Below are 16,570 nucleotides of genomic sequence, written 5' to 3'. Positions count from 1 at the left end.
TTATGATTTTTATGTTTTTGTGATCGTTGCTTTGAGTACTAGCTAGCCTGTACCCTAATTCCTAAAATTATTGATGATTTTGAAAGTTTCCATTGATGAATTCATGTGATGTTTGACGATGAATTATGAAAGTTTGGTGCTTGATATACATGTTTTGTCAAGTGATTTTGAGTAAAAATACATATTAGGGATTAAATTGAGAAAAGTGTAAATTGAAGGGTTAAATTGTGAAATAAATAAAAAATATGGGCTACTAGGGACCTATAGAGAACTCGGCTAAGCAGAGGTCATATTGAATTTTGTGAATTTTGTGTATTTGTGAAATAGGGACTAAATTGAATGAATGTGTAACTTCAGGGGCTAAAGTACAAAAATGCTCAAATATGTGTTGATTGATGAAATTGAATGTGTTGATGAATAAAAGAGTTAATTTTGAATGTATATAGATCAAGAACGAAAGAAAACGGATTTAAGTCGGGGAAAATCAAAAGTTGACGAATAGTCGATTCTGTTCGTTTATTGCGACTAAAAGGTAAGTTCATATCCAAATAAATGTCTTTAAATTGAATTATATGTATTTATTTGTTATTTAATTTTTATGAATGTTGAAAGAATAATTACGACCAAGAATCGACAAAGTTACGACATCCGAAAGTCCCGTACGAACCTTGGGAATAGTATAGGATACTGATGTCATGACATTAGGTTATCAAGACGTGATTACAGGTAAGACCATGTCTGGGACATTGGCATTGTATTGACATTATGTGTAAGACAATGTCTGGGACATTGGCGTCATTAATCGATTTCATGTAAGACCCTGCCTGAGACAGTGGCATCAATATATGATAACATGTAAGACTATATTTGGGATAGGGCATTGTATGAGCTTATGTGATTTTTGAGTATCCTTATTGATTACGAATGGTTCAACGGGCAAAGTCAAGTCAAGAGAGGTGAATCAGCTAAGTGACACAGGTACGTACAAAATCCATACGAGTATTGAAAAGGGTAAATATTTGATGAACTCGATTAAGACATTGAATATATGTGTTCAGTGGGAAAGGTTTGTGAATTTGAATGAAATTAGCTATGTTAAACATATTTGAATTGAAATGCAAATGTTCATGTGATAGCTTTATTTGTATATGGCTTACTAAGATTTTAAAGCTTACTTTGTGTGTTATTTCCATGTTTTATAGATTATCGAAGCTAGCTCAGACTCGGGGATCGTCGAGAAACATCACTGCACTATCGATCATCTCTTTGGTACTTTTGAGGCTTTTTATATATGGTATATTTCATGTATAGGCTAGTGTCATTTTGATATATTTTGGATCATGATATTAGCCATGAGATTTGGCTTGTAAATATTGGTATGTATGACCATTTAGGTTTGCTTAAGTTATGTGTTAGATAAGTGATGAATGTGATATATATAATGCTTTATAAGTTGGCATATTGTGGCTTGATTATGAGATGTTAAAATGGTAAGTTTTGTTATATAAAATTGGTGATAAGTTGATGAGAAAATACATAAGTGAGATAAGTGAAAGTGTTGGTATTAACGTATTGTTCAGATATGTTTTGGTTGTGGAATTGGTTAATTGAATTGGTTGTGGATAGATAGCATGTTATGTGTATGGAATTGCATGTTTTTGGATGCTTATATATGTGTTGAAATGGTACCATTATGATGGATAGGGTGGCAATTTGGCTTTGCAAATGGTCTATTTTGTCCACACGGGCAGAGACACGAGCGTGTGCCTCAGCCATGTACAACACATGGCTATGTTACACGGTCGTGTGTCCCCTGGGGTACATTTTCGAATTAAGGCAGTATACCCTACAATTTTGACACGACCTAGATACACGGGCGTGTCTATTAACCATGTGTGCCACACGGGCTAGTACATAGGCGTGTGGCCCGTCGGGTGACCCAAGTCAGTAACCTCCCTAGTTTTCCTACAATCATGGCACATGGACATGTCCTTGGTCATGTGTTACAACTCAGTATTTATGCCCTGTTTTTACACGGCCTATGACAGGGGCGTGTCTAGTGACCGTGTGAGGCATACGGCCTGTTCACACGGGCATGTGACCCTGAAATTAAAGAAAATTTTCTAAGTTTCCTAAAGTTTGCATATGTTATCTGTTTAGTCCCGAACCACTTCTAAGTATGTTTTAAGGTCTTATAAAACCTTATAAGGGACGATGTGAATGATTTGATTGGATTTCGATTATGAATGTTTTAATGTATGTGAATAATGTGTATTATCCGGTAATGCCTCGTAACCTTATTTCGGCGACGGATACGGGTAAAGGGTGTTATAGGAACACTCACAGAAAAATAGATGCCGCACGAAATAAGGAATTCAAACGACTTCTACAAGGTTAAGGGTTCCTAATTTTATACTTTTTACTGTTCCATTAAATTTCTTAGACATTTTGCTTTCTTTCCCAGTCTTATAATAATGCCTCCTAGAAAAGTTAGACGAATTATGGAAACAAAGCCATTGATGGTTCAAAATCTGTCTAGTTTTTTGAATCTAAATGTTGAAAATTATTTTAATGAACTTCAAGGAGAAACATTCATTCAAGAGAGGGGATTTGATCCATCCATGATTCTTTGTAAGGAAATATGGCATTTGGTTGGGTATCATAGGTGGAAGCATTTTTGGACAATCCCAAAAGATAATGTTGTGGTCTCTGTTATTCTAGAATTTTATGCACCCTTGCAAGACCAAAAGTCTAGAAATGCTGAAGGTCATATGTGGGAAATAGTACATGTGCGAAAGGAGGAAGTACGAGTAATCCTTCAAATTATTTGTGACTTTTATAAAGATCCATGCTATGAAAAATATTTTTTTGATGAAACTGAGTTAGAGCATTTTCGAGACATAGATATGGATAACATTATAAACATTTTAATTGAAGGTAGGGGTAAATGGAAATATCACTCAAGTACTAATATCCCAACATCCTTTCATCAAGCTATTATGTTTCTAGAGGCTAAAATGTGGATCCAACTTGTATGCACATGACTCACCCTTGCTTTAAACATCTCTAACGTTAATACTTTTCGAGCTGTTTTTCTCTATGCTATTTTACAGAAAAAACAGATATGTATTGGTAGATGGATCCACCAAAACATGAAAAGATGTATTAGTGGCTAGAAAGTGGGAGTTTTCTTTCCCCATTTAGTGACGGTCTTATTCAAAAAGGCAGGTGTACCTATGACATCCACTAAGGAGTCATTAAAACCTTCCTGAAGTATTATAGGTGACACATTGTTCCAACAGTACATAGAGCTGTGAGCCAAACAAATAAAAGATTGGAACAAATGACAATAAGAAGTGATAACTACACTAGCTTCATCACAAAGGTTGGCACAATTGAGATACTAAGGGATGACCTAAGGCATTGTTTGGAACACATATAGAGCCAAAAAAATTTTCCTATCTGTATTTCACCTTTAGTGTCGTAGTTAATATGTAATGCTATGATTTCCTATGTGGAGAAACATTGAAGGTGAAAGAAGGAGAAATAAGGTGCTGAACGGGTAAGGGTCACTAAGGGGGAAGAATAGGGATCGATAAGATGTTTCAAACTATTTTCATGTTTGTAACCCCTCTTGATGCTTAATATTGTTGAATTACATACCTGTCCTAAGCCTCAGAACATTACAAGCTGAGGCGAAAAGTCCTATGTAACCTAAACATGCTTATGCATAAATGGATATTACATTAAACAACTGCATAAAAAACTATTTGTATTCTTCTTGGATAATCAAATTACTTGTATAATTTTTTATGGATTCCTACAAGAGAGACCATTAATACATGTATACTTTGTAACATACTAAACTTAGATGTTTGTGGTTAAAAGTGGTAAATCAGTTATTTATCATGTTAAAGTTGCTAGTAAATGTGAAATGTCTAAGTTATGTGCTCCGAAGTTAATACTTTTCCTATATTTCTCAAGGTTTGTCGCTTTTATTTCTTATTTTTTTTCATGTTGCTTCAGGACAAGCAATGACTTAAGTGTAGGGGAGTTTGATCCGTCATAATTCGATGTAGCAGATTAAACTAATTTCTATACTTTTGGAGCTTGAAAGCAAGCATCTTCAGTAGGTTTTAATTATGTTTTTGTTATGTTAATAAAATGTGCAAATTGAGTCTTTTATTGACCCTAGAGGTCGAATGAGGCCTAAGGGTGAGCTAATGAACTTTATAAGTGTGCAAGAGACCATTAGAAGGCATAATAAACCAATGCCGGTCACTATGTCGCAACACGAAATGCTCACTGTCACAACATAGGGAGCATAATGGAGAAATCACGAGACTGTGTTCGATGTCGTGACACAGCCTAAGGGTGTCGCGACATACCCCTGAAGATATCCCAGTAGGAGTATACTGACTCCTTTGTCACGACACAGGTCCTGGTATGTCGTGACATCGACTATGGATGGAATTAAACTTGAACTAGGAGCGTTTTAGTCTACACAATCAAACTTAAAGCTCGAAAACGTCAACTAACCAAGGGTTAAGAACGGCAGCCACCTGAAATCTATAAATAGGCTACTTTATCACACATCTTATGGACACCAATTCCTTAGTTTAGTTTTCTACATTTAAATTCAATTTCTCTTTTCTTTCCTTTTAGGTTTTTAGAATTTATTTTCAAGTTGTTCTTTGTTCTTCTCAAAAGATCTGATTTGTAGAAATAGTCAAGCTCTTTGGATTCATTTTCATCTTTAATACAAATCAGGCGTTTTCTTAAACTCCACACTTCAATTCATTTACCGTGTTCTCTTTTTACATCAATTCTATATTGTTTATGAAATCCACGAGGAGCTAATCTTGAGCTAATCTTTTTATGGAGGATTAGTGAGTGGTGGTATGATTCATTAACTGTTTTGTAGGGTTACTCAACGGATGAACTATTTGGGAAGAACTTAAAATATTTATAATGAAGATCAAACCTAGACTAACTATTATCACAACGAAAAGGCAAGTGCACCTATCAAACAATAGTATAGTAATGGCAAGACCGGGATATCGTACCCAAGGGAACCAAAAGTACTAGTAATAACTATCATTTTATTTTCTAGCCTAAGAATAACAGGGTTTGTTTTAATTAACTAATTATTTAAACTAAGAAGGCACAAAGAAAAGAATTGGGGAATTACTTTTGGGAAAATCGATTTACTTGAGACAATACCTAAAGAAAAATCTACCTAGATTTTACTTGTTATTCTGTCTCCGAATCAGACGATTTATTCATTCAACTTGTCCCGTAGAGATCCCTAAGTTATGTTATTATCCCTATTCAAGACTAATAACGTCTAATCCCTAGATTGAATAACCGAGACTTTTCTCTAATTAACACTCTAGGGTTGCATTAACTCGATTTATGGATCCCCTTATTAGGTTTCACCCTAATCCAGCAAAATCTTGTCACCCTATTTCTAGGTGCACAATCAAATCCGCTTAATTATGACAAATGTACTCTTAGACAGGGTCTATTCCTCCTCTGAATAAGAGCGTGTCTTGAATCAGTATCCTGGGATATCAAAACAAGAGTTAAGAACACATAATTAAGAACAAGTTAAATATTTATCATAAGATTCAGAAAATAATAACAAGGTTCGTCTTAGGTTTCCTTCCCCTTAGGTATTTAGGGGTTTAGTTCATAACTAAATAAGAAAACATCTCCGAAGAATAAAGAATACAAAACATAAAGAAAACCCAGAACTCCTGAAGGGACGTTGAGGAGAGATCTTCAGTCTTGATGATGAATCCGACTTCTGAGATGGATCATTCGGCTTCCTTGAGGTAATTCCTTACCCCATTCCCCGTCTCCCCTTTTATCCTCTTCTAGGGTGTATTTATAGGCTTTGGAATGCCTAGAAGCCCTCAAAAATGACCTTTTCCGAATTGGACTTAACTTGGCTCGGCAGGGACACGCCTGTGTGCCACGGCCATGTGACATGATTGCCAGTCGTGTTCGATCCGTTAAATTGCACACGACCATATGGGTCAATGGCCAGGCTATGTGAATCGTGAAAGCCTTGGTCGACACCTTCGAAAGACACGGGCATGTGAGCTACCCGTGTGGCAAGGCTTAGGCCGTGTCATCTTCTCGATTTGGTCCATTTTGTCCCTTTTTGGCTCGTTTTTGGCTCCTTTCGCTCTCCTATGCTCTCCTAAGTGTAAAATATGAAATTAAAGCATTAGGAGCATCGAATTCACCAATTCTAATGAGAAATCATCCATAAAATGCATTAAACATGGGGTAAAAATATGTATAATTTACGGTTTATCAAATACCCCCACACTTAAGCATTTACTTGTCCTCAAGCAAAATTCTCAACTCATAATCAAAATAAATCTTTCTCAACTTATAATTTCTATTAATAATATCTCAAGTTAATCCATAGGTAATCATACATTGAGAATTTAACTAAAAGAACATAAAAGTTTCAATCATTCCAAGTTGAGCATTTTATTCCGAAAACATATGTGTCTTCCCTCATCTAAGTAATTACTTTTAATTTAGAATATCACAGAGTTTTACATCCTCACTAAAGATTCACTCAAATCACTCGAGGTGTTTTAAGGACAATAAAGGAAGCACTCAATAGTCAATAAGGGAAAGTCATTACCATAGGCTTGCATGAAAATCAAATCTCCACCACTATAATTTAAGATGATACATCAATCAAAAGGTCTTTAGAGGGTGTGGTCACAAGCTGACGAAAGGGTTAGAATCGAGATTGAATTGAAAAGTTGCCTAACTAGAAAAAGAGTTAATCTTCACTTGTGTACAACAGAGCTTTTCTTAGAATATGAAATTACAGATATGCATACATAGTATTTTTTTTTAAGAACAAGTTAAATAATATAGACTAAATATCAAGAACAAAACATAGCTAGGCAATCCATTCAACTCAAATCTCGACAAAAATAGGGATTGTAACACCCCGAACTCATGGCCGTTACCGGAAATTGAACACGAGGTGTTACCGGCTTACTTCATTTATTTCCCCCTATATTTTTTTTTGTTCCAGGCAAGCTGGCTACTGTATCATGGTCGCTTTAAAAATCATATTTTGAGTTCTGAAACTTGAAATCCAATTACGTAAATTTTCCCCGAAACTAGACTCATATATCTATATGGTGGAATTTTTGTAGAATTTTTTGTTGGGCCAATTAGTACAGTTTATTTGTTAAAGTTTCCCCTGTTTCAAGGTTTGACTACACTGACCTCTGTACTTTACGATTTAAATATCTCCCTGTAAAGGGCTTCAATGCCTATTCCGTTTGTCTCTAATGAAACTAGACTCGATAAAGAATCTGTACATATAAGACACAACCTCTAATTATCTCAATAAAATTTACGGTGAATTTTCTAAATCATAACAGGGGATCCAGAAATCGTTCTGGCACTGTTTCACAAGAATTAATTTATCTCCTAACATAAAGTTCATATGGTCGTTTCGTTTCTTCCATATGAAAATAGACTCATCAAACTTCGATTACATAATTTATTCATTATTTAATTCCATTTCTACTATTTTTAGTGATTTTTCAATATCACAACACTGCTGCTGTCAGCATCTGTTACTAAAGCAGACTATGCCTATTTCGTGATTTTTCCTTGATCTAACTAATAATTCATCATACATGTCACAATTTATGACCATGACTAGCCATGCCAAAGACTAATCATCACCGAGCATCTCCCCACTACACTATTACCAAATCATGAATTTAACACCGAAAATAAATTAGCCATGACATATGGCGTAATAATCGAGTAGACCTCAACCAATACTCAACCACAACCGAATTACCAAGACTTGTGACCAAGCATCATAGAACCAAATCCAAACGAACATTTATGCCATTTTCGCATGGCTAAAAGTTTACATACCAAATTTCAAACAAAACATAATAGCCTATACATGTCGAAATGTTCTCCTAGACCAACTAAGAAGAAAGTACCAAAAGTTGCTAGCCGGTGTGATGACTTCGATGACGGTCCCGAGCACGGCAAAAAGACGAGTCCAAGAAACCTAAAATAGGTGACAAGCAACCACCGAATGAGTATATAACTCAGTAAGCCATAAGCATTCCACAACCATCCATTAATAAAATTATCACAACAGGAAACAATGAAATGAGGCTAAGTACTCCATCCATACCAAACTATACCATAGTTCCTTAAACCTTACGGTTCAATCTCATACCAAGTCCTACATTGACCTTTCATACATCATTTTATTTTCGTTACAATCATACAATTAAACGACCTTTGACCTATTCCACGATGAACCTTATGTACGTGACTTCAACTATAATCATCACATAGGTTCAAAACTTACCAAGCTCAACTCCAAATATAAACATAGCGCCTATTAGCCATGAACTCAAGGTACTTACCTTTTCCGCTGTCCAAAATTGACTCGGTAAAGTCGCGCCCTTAATGTAAATAATTTATAGAAAATATATAGTGGGTTCGCACACATAGTGCTTAATAATCAACCGCGCACACTTAGTGCCATGTACTTTAAACTCGCACACTTAGTGCCATGCATTTCAAGTTCGCACACCTAGTGCCAATCTCACAACCGTGAACACTTATTGCCCGCACACTTAGTGCCGAAAACCAGCCACTCTATATGCTTCACTTCCTTTTTACATTCGACAATTTCATCTCTACATACATATACATTTGTATACATTTCATCTCATTAAACACAATTGCATAGGTATTACGATCATTTAAATCAATACCAAAGATATGCTTAATGACTTACATTGTGTTAGGTAAAATAGTTCCAAGTCGGCTACTCGATGACCTTCGATTTTCCCTTGTTGGACGCCTCTCCTTTAGGATCTTGAGCTTAAACAAATAAATTAACTCATTTAACCGCTTTGCTACATATATTGGTATCCACATTTTAATGATTTTATGACATATGAAATGACATGGTAAAATTTTCATCTTGCTACCTTATGTTCTTAGCTATTCGGCTAATAACCTTATGCAATTACCATACTATCAATAATCTAATCACACATGCATATGCATACTTGGACATTCGGTAATCACCTTTGCTAATTTTAAACTCAACATCACATAAGCTCCCAAGTGATGGCCGAATATGTATATCTATACTATCACCTATAATTCATCTAATCACAAAATTTCATCTCATGAACACTTGACCCATTTTTTTTTACCCCATATGGCCGAATGCTTCATTTGTTACCCAACTAACCATTCAACAACTTCAACCTCATTACCACCCTTTTATGCCTAATTATCTAAGTCAAGATAAAATCATCAACATGCCTAACTATAGTCGAATGTGCAACATTAATCTATCATTTCCATTTCATTTAACACTTAACATTTACCACATATCGATTCACCAAACTCTTCATCTATTCATGTTCTCATATTCGGTCACCCATAGCTATACTAACCATATAACTAATTAATCCTAGGGTTAAACACAAGTACAATATTTAAGCACCATGGCCGAACCTTCATGAAGTTGCTAAGACCCAACATTTCTACTCCTCACACACTCTCACATCCAATCCTTTTTATTAAACACTCAAGCTCAATCATCTTCATGCCTCATCACCACAACATCAAAACACCAACCAAGAAAGACAACACCCATGGCCAAATATCATCTCCATCAATAGCAAAAATTTAAACCATGGGCTAGGTAGAACTTAAACTAACAACTAAAAACATGCATGAATTTCAAAAAAAATAACATCAAACATACCTCAACCTAGGTACAAGCATGGCCGAACTTCTTCACCTTTCTTTCCCTCACTCACGGCAATTGTAACAAGGAAAAGGATGAACACTCCTTCTTCCTCCCTTATTTTATTCATCTTTTTCCTTTTTAATTCCTTTCTTTAATTTATTTTATCTCCAATAACCCAATTTCTTATTATAATATCTAATTCAAACAAATATATTGCCCATCATCAATCTATCTTGGCCGGCCACTATAAGGGAATTGGGCAATTTGACATGCAAGTCCACCCTTGTGTTGACATGCACTAATAAGCCCTTTAAAATTAGCCTATCATATTTCACCATGTCTCATGTTGATCCCTATTTAATAATTCCTCATGCAATTGGCAAAATTAGGGAATGAAACTTCCACATATGCATGTACACACATAATAAGCATAGAATATAACAATTAATTATTTTTATGACTCGGTTTTGTGGTCCCGAAACCACTTTCCGACTAGGGTCACATTAGGGCTGTCACAGGGATTAATTTAGGGGATTTCAATAATGGGTTAAAGGTTAATATTAAGGTTAATACAAAAATTGGTTTGTTAGGCTCAAGGAGGTTTACTAGGGATTAATCGTGGGGGTAGGTTTACAAGATGATTATTTAGGGATTTTTCTGATAATAAAATAAATACCCCTCACACTTAAGATGTACATTGCCCTCAATGTACAAAGATAGAATTAAAGTATAAAAATAAGATAAGGAGAGAAGTGAACCTTCTTGTATGATGAATTACTCGAACTAGAGGTTTGGAGAGTGATCAATTCGAGAGTGGAGGAGGATAATCTGGCGGTTGTAGAAGTTCATTAGGTCATAAGTCCTGCGCCAAAAGAATATTATATCTAGTGGTAGCTATGGTCATGGTCGAGTAGGACATGGCAGTCGTGGAGACCCTTTCCCAGTGGAGTTTTAGTTCCAATGTGATGATGAGCTTAAAAGCTCTATATAACTGTGATAAAATGAGGAACTTTTTAGGGGATATTAGGAAGAATAAGTACTCGAAAAGAAATAAGCAAAATTTATAATAAAAATTTAAATCTGCTAAAAAAATAAAAATAAACAATAAAAATAAACAATAAAAAGTAGTTTGAATAAAAATTAAAAACATAAAATAAATATTTCTAAACATCTTCATCACTAGATAGTTCGCGAGGTGGGACTGGCGATGAGATGTGGAGGTGCTGACAAATCTGCTGTAAAGTAGCATTAATGTTGTTAAATCGTTGAAAACACTGCTGCTAGAATCGGGCGAGGCGCTCAGAGATGTCAGCATATGAAGCCGCCACATGAACTGGATGAGAGGGTAGTGGTGGCTGAGTCGGTGGGTCCTCGTGCTGTGGGGGTACAGCCGTGTGGAGAAAAAATAGAAGGAAAAGAGAGGGGAAAGTGAGGATTAATGCAGGTGGAGTCGAGTTTAAGGTGGATTGGGGGTTGAGGAAGTGAGAATCGGTGGAATGGTGGCTGGAATAGGGATTAGAGGGTGGAGAGGGGGAGATTTCGGCTAGGGTTTTGAAAGGAAGAAGAAAATGAATAGTGGTTTGCTTATATAGGGGGAAGCCACACTGCCTAGGGCCACACCCATGTATTCTGAAAGTGAGCTCGTGTTTTTCGAATTTTGCAATTTAGGTCGTCCTCGACTACTATTCCACGCCTGTGTGTCTTGGGCGTGTGTGGCACATGGTCATATCACACGGCCGTGCCTAGCTTTGTTCTCTTCTCCTACGCCCATGTGTTAGGCTACCACACTCGTGTATTGTTGTCCACGGCTTCACGGCACTGGTGTGTCTCACGCCCGTGTTCACCTACCAAGTTCACCCACGGCCATGTTGCACAGCCGTGGGGATTTATTGCATCCCGTGTTTTGGGGAAATTATTTACTTGTTTTCGTACAGCCGTAACGCATGGTCGTGTTTTACTTCATATTGATCATACAGCCTTAAGCACGGCCGTGTTATCGACCGTGTGGAGCTGGGAACCTGTGCTTCAAATACCCTGTTAGTGACCTAAATGTTTAAAACTTGAATTTAAAATAATTTAAAATTGTTAGTACTAGGGTTGCCTCCAGAGAAGCTCTTATTTATATTCTAAGCTCGACTATTACCTTGTTGGTATATTTAGGGCGGTTTGTGGAGTCGTATCTCCTCTCTATTAACTTTCAAATTCTCACCATTATAAGGTTTGAGACGGTGTTTATTTACCTTGAAAGTACTGTATGATGGATGACTTACCTCTATTGTGCCTTATGGATGAACAGATTGAATTACGAAAGGTCCTGACCATCATGATTTTAGTTACCCGGGAAACAATTTGAGTCTTGAGTTGTATAATAAGACGAGATCTCCAACTTTAAATTGTTGTCATTGCCTTAAATGAACGTCATGGCACCGCTTTGTTACTTCCTTGTATAGGCGTGAATTTTCGTATGCATTGGCTCGCCATTCATCTAGCTCTTTCAGCTGCATCAACCTATTTTTTCCTGCAAGTTCGGGATCAAGGTTTAGAAATTTAATAGCCCAAAAAGCTTTATGCTCTAGTTCAAATGGTAGATGACAACTTTTTCCATAAACAAGTCTGTAAGGTGATGTCCCTATAGGAGTTTTAAAAGCAGTTTTGTAAGCCCATAAGGCATCGTCTACTTTTGTTGCCCAATCTTTTCTGTTTGATTCTACTGTTTTTTCAAGGATCCGTTTGAGTTCTCAGTTTGCTACTTCAACTTTTCCATTAGTTTGAGGATGGTATGGGGTGGCTTTTCTATGATGAACTCCGTATTTCTTAAGGGTTTTTTCAAATTAGGTATTACAAAAATGAGTGCCCCTGTCACTGATAATTGCTCTAGGTGTTCTGAATCTCGAGAAGAGTTTTTTAAGGAAATGTACTACCACTCTAGCCTCATTAGTAGGTAGAGCTTGGGCTTCTACCCATTTGGACATGTAGTCAACTGCTACTAAGATGTATTTATTTCTGAATGAACTGGGGAATGAGCCCATGAAATCGATACCCCAAACATCAAATATTTCACAAGAAAGCATATAGTTTTGAGGCATTTCATCACGTTTAGTTATGTTACCTGTTCGTTGGCATTTGTCACATAAAGTAACATACCTGATAGCGCCTTTGAATAACGAAGGCCGATAAAAACCTGATTTAAGTATTTTGTGTGCGGTCTTAGTGCCACTATAGTGTCCTCCAGTTGGCACTAAGTGGCAATGTTCCACTATTTTTGATATTTCTGATCCTGTAACGCATCTTCTAATGACTTGATCTGCACATCTGTGAAACATAAATGGATCGTCCCAAAAGTAGTTTTTCACATCATTAAAGAATCGCTTCTTTTGCTGGTGTGTTAACCTTTTTGGGATAATGTTAGCAGCTAAAAAATTCACGATGTCTGCAAACCAAGGTACCTCAGAGGTGGATATAGCGAAATATTGTTCTTCAGGGGACGAATCATTTATTTCCACGTCATCTAGTTCTCTGGCATTGCATTTCTCGAGCCTGGATAGATGATCAGTCGCGAGATTTTCAGCTCCTTTCTTGTCCTGAATTTCCAAGTCAAATTCCTATAATAGGAGAATCCATCGAATGAGTCGAGGTTTGGCATCAGTTTTAGTTAAAAGGTACCGAAGGATGGAATGGTCAGTGTAAACAACAACTTTTGACAATATGAGATATGATCGAAATTTATAAAATGCAAAAACCACAGCTAACAACTCTTTTTCCGTTGTAGTATAGTTTTCGTTGTCCCAAAATCACTCGCATCACACATTAGTTCAAATAGCAAGTTCCAATCAGGTTCAATTATGATTGGAGTATTAATTAATTTATCCTTTAAAGTATTAAATGCTTCTAAACATTCCTGATCGAAGTTAAAAGGTATATCTTTTTTTAGCAATTTAGTCAAAGGCTTAACTATTTTAGAAAAATCCTTAATAAATCTTCTATAAAAACCAACATGTCCTAAAAAGCTTCTAATAGCCTTAACTAAACTAGGGGGTGGTAATTTTTCTATTGTTTCTATTTTAGATTTATCCACCTCAATCCCTTTACTAGAAATTGTATGCCCTAATATAATACCTTCTTGAACCATGAAGTGACATTTCTCCCAGTTAAGCACAAGGTTTGTTTCCTCATATCTTATTAGAACTTGTTTTAAATTTTCAAGGCAGAGATGGAAAGAGTTACCGAATATCGAAAAATCATCCATGAAGACTTTCATGATATCTTCCACAAGTTCATCAAATATGGCTATTATATAGCACTAAAAAGTGGCAGGAGCATTACATAATCCAAAAGGCATTCTACGATAAGCGAACATACCATATGGGCATTTGAATGTCGTCTTTTCTTGATCTTCAGGAGTTATTGGGATTTGGAAGTAACCGGAGAGTCCGTTTAGAAAGCAGTAATACATATGTTCGGATAATCTTTCCAACATTTGGTCAATGAATTGTAAGGGGAAGTGATCTTTTCTTGTGGCATCGTTCAGTTTCCTATAGTCTACTCAAACTCTCCACCCTGTAACTGTTCTTGTGGGGATTAATTCATTCTTCTCGTTGGTCACAACCGTCATGCCTCCTTTCTTGGGGACAACCTGCACTGGACTTACCCAAGAACTGTCAGAAATAGGATAAATAATTCAAGCATCTAGAAGTTTAATTACCTCGGCTTTTACAACTTCTTTCATGTTGGGGTTCAGACGTCTTTAAGCTTGCACACACGGTTTGTATTCATCTTCCATCAAAATTTTCCACACTATGGCCTTCTTATGTTCTTTTAATACTTGGATTAATTCCTCTTTCTCCTTGGGTTGCAAATTAGAAGCAATAATAACTGGTAATGTAGAATTATTTCCAAGAAATGCATATTCTAAATGGTTTGGTAATTGTTTAAGTTCCAGTTTGGGAGGCTCCTCAATAGAGGGTTTTTGATTTAGTTCATCGTTTATCTTAATACCCTCATATTCTACTTGTCTTGACAAATGGTTATTAGGTTCCTCACCTGTCTCCTCGTCTTGAGCTGGATATGGTTCCGTCGTCTCCTTTTGTACAATCTCCTAAAAAGAGTCTTGAGTAATATGATCAATAGAGTCAATGAAATAACATGAATCATCCTGTTCCCTAGAGAATCGCATAGCATCGTAAATTTTAAAGATCATCTCCTCGTCACCTACTCTAAGTACCAACTTACCGTCACCCACGTCAATCACCGCTCTAGCAGTAGCTAGGAATGGGCGTCCTAGAATTAAGGGTACTTCTACATCTTCATCCATGTCAAGCACAACAAAATCAACAGGGAATATAAATTTATATACTTTTACAAGTGCGTCTTCTATAATACCCTTAGGATATTTAACAAATCTATCGGCTAATTGAATACTCATCCTAGTAGGTTTAGGTTCCCCAAGACCAAGTTGTTTGAACATTTTATATGGCATCAAATTAATACTGGCACCTAAATCAGCTAGTGCTTTTTCCACATTCAGTTTACCAATTAAGCAAGGGATAGTAAAACTTATTGGATCTTTTAGTTTGGTTAGCAGCTTGTTTTGGAGTATGGCGGAGCATTCCTCGTTGAGTTCTACTATATATAAGTCCTTGAACTTTCTTTTGTTTGTTAGGAGCTCCTTCAAAAATTTTGCGTAGATAGGCATCTGTGAGATGGCTTCAACAAAAGGTAAGTTGATATGTAATTGCTTAAAAAGTTCAAGAAACTTACCGAATTGTGCATCAATGCGATCTTTTTTTAATGTTGCTGGATATAGAACCGGTGGTGTATATTCCTCCGGCACTTGTTTGTCACTATTTTCGGGTTCTTTTTCCCTCCTTTCGCTTTTCACGGCTTCTTGTGCTAACTTCTTTTCAGATTCCGTTAACACTTTCCCACTCCTTAGTGTAACTGCTTTGACATGCTCTCTTGATTTGGTATTACTGAGTAAATTTCATAGTGTCTTTCCGAGATTAGTTTGGAGAGTTGGCTTATCTGAGTTTCGAGCCCTTGGATTGATGCTTGTTGATTCTTGGGTGCTGTCTTAGTATTTTGGAAGCAGGTTTCTGACACTGATATGAATTTTGAAAGCATCTCCTCAAGGCTTGGTTTTTTCTCTTGTTGATAAAGTAGTTGTTGAAAACCCTGAGGATTTTGTGGCTTTTGATTTACTTGACCACCCCAGCAGAAATTTGGGTGGTTCCTCCAACCTGCATTATAAGAATTACTGTATGGGTTATTTTGAGATCTAAAGTTATTGTTACCCTTATAGTTGACTTGTTACTCTTCGGTTGTGGGATTGAAGGATTAATATTCTTTATGCACACCTCCTCTACTTGATTCACACCTCATTACTGGATGTACCTGTGTAGAACCAAGAAAACTATCAATCTTTTTATTGAGAAGTTCTACCCGATTTGACAGCATAGTAACTGAGTCGACGTTATAAACGCTAGTTGTTTTTGTTGGCTTAGTCCTCATGACTTGCCACTGATAGTTATTCAGTGACATTTCTTCAATGAATTCATAAGCCTCTTCAGGTATTTTTTTGTTGATGGTTCTTCCAGCAGCTGCGTCAACCATTTGCCGAGTCGAGGGATTCAGACCATTATGGAATGTTTGTACTTGAAGCCAAAACGGTAACCCATGGTGAGGGCACCTTCTCAGTAAGTCCTTGTATCTTTCCCATGCATCGTAAAGTGTTTCTAAATCCATTTGCACAAAAGAAGAGATATCATTACGTAATTT

At 36.5% G+C, this 16,570-nt stretch overlaps 1 non-coding gene across 1 annotated transcript; it reads left to right on the top strand.

The window, feature by feature from the left end:
• The first annotated feature begins 16,463 nt into the window (after positions 1–16,463).
• Positions 16,464–16,570, top strand: LOC121217383 (small nucleolar RNA R71). The gene has a single exon (XR_005913488.1). It is a non-coding gene; the product is annotated as a small nucleolar RNA R71 (small nucleolar RNA).

The sequence above is a fragment of the Gossypium hirsutum genome, chromosome A02 (assembly GCF_007990345.1).
Source record: "Gossypium hirsutum isolate 1008001.06 chromosome A02, Gossypium_hirsutum_v2.1, whole genome shotgun sequence".
Taxonomy (NCBI): Eukaryota; Viridiplantae; Streptophyta; class Magnoliopsida; order Malvales; family Malvaceae; genus Gossypium; species Gossypium hirsutum.
The sequence above is the reverse complement of the archived record's forward strand: the minus strand, read 5'-3'. Positions and strand labels throughout refer to the sequence as shown.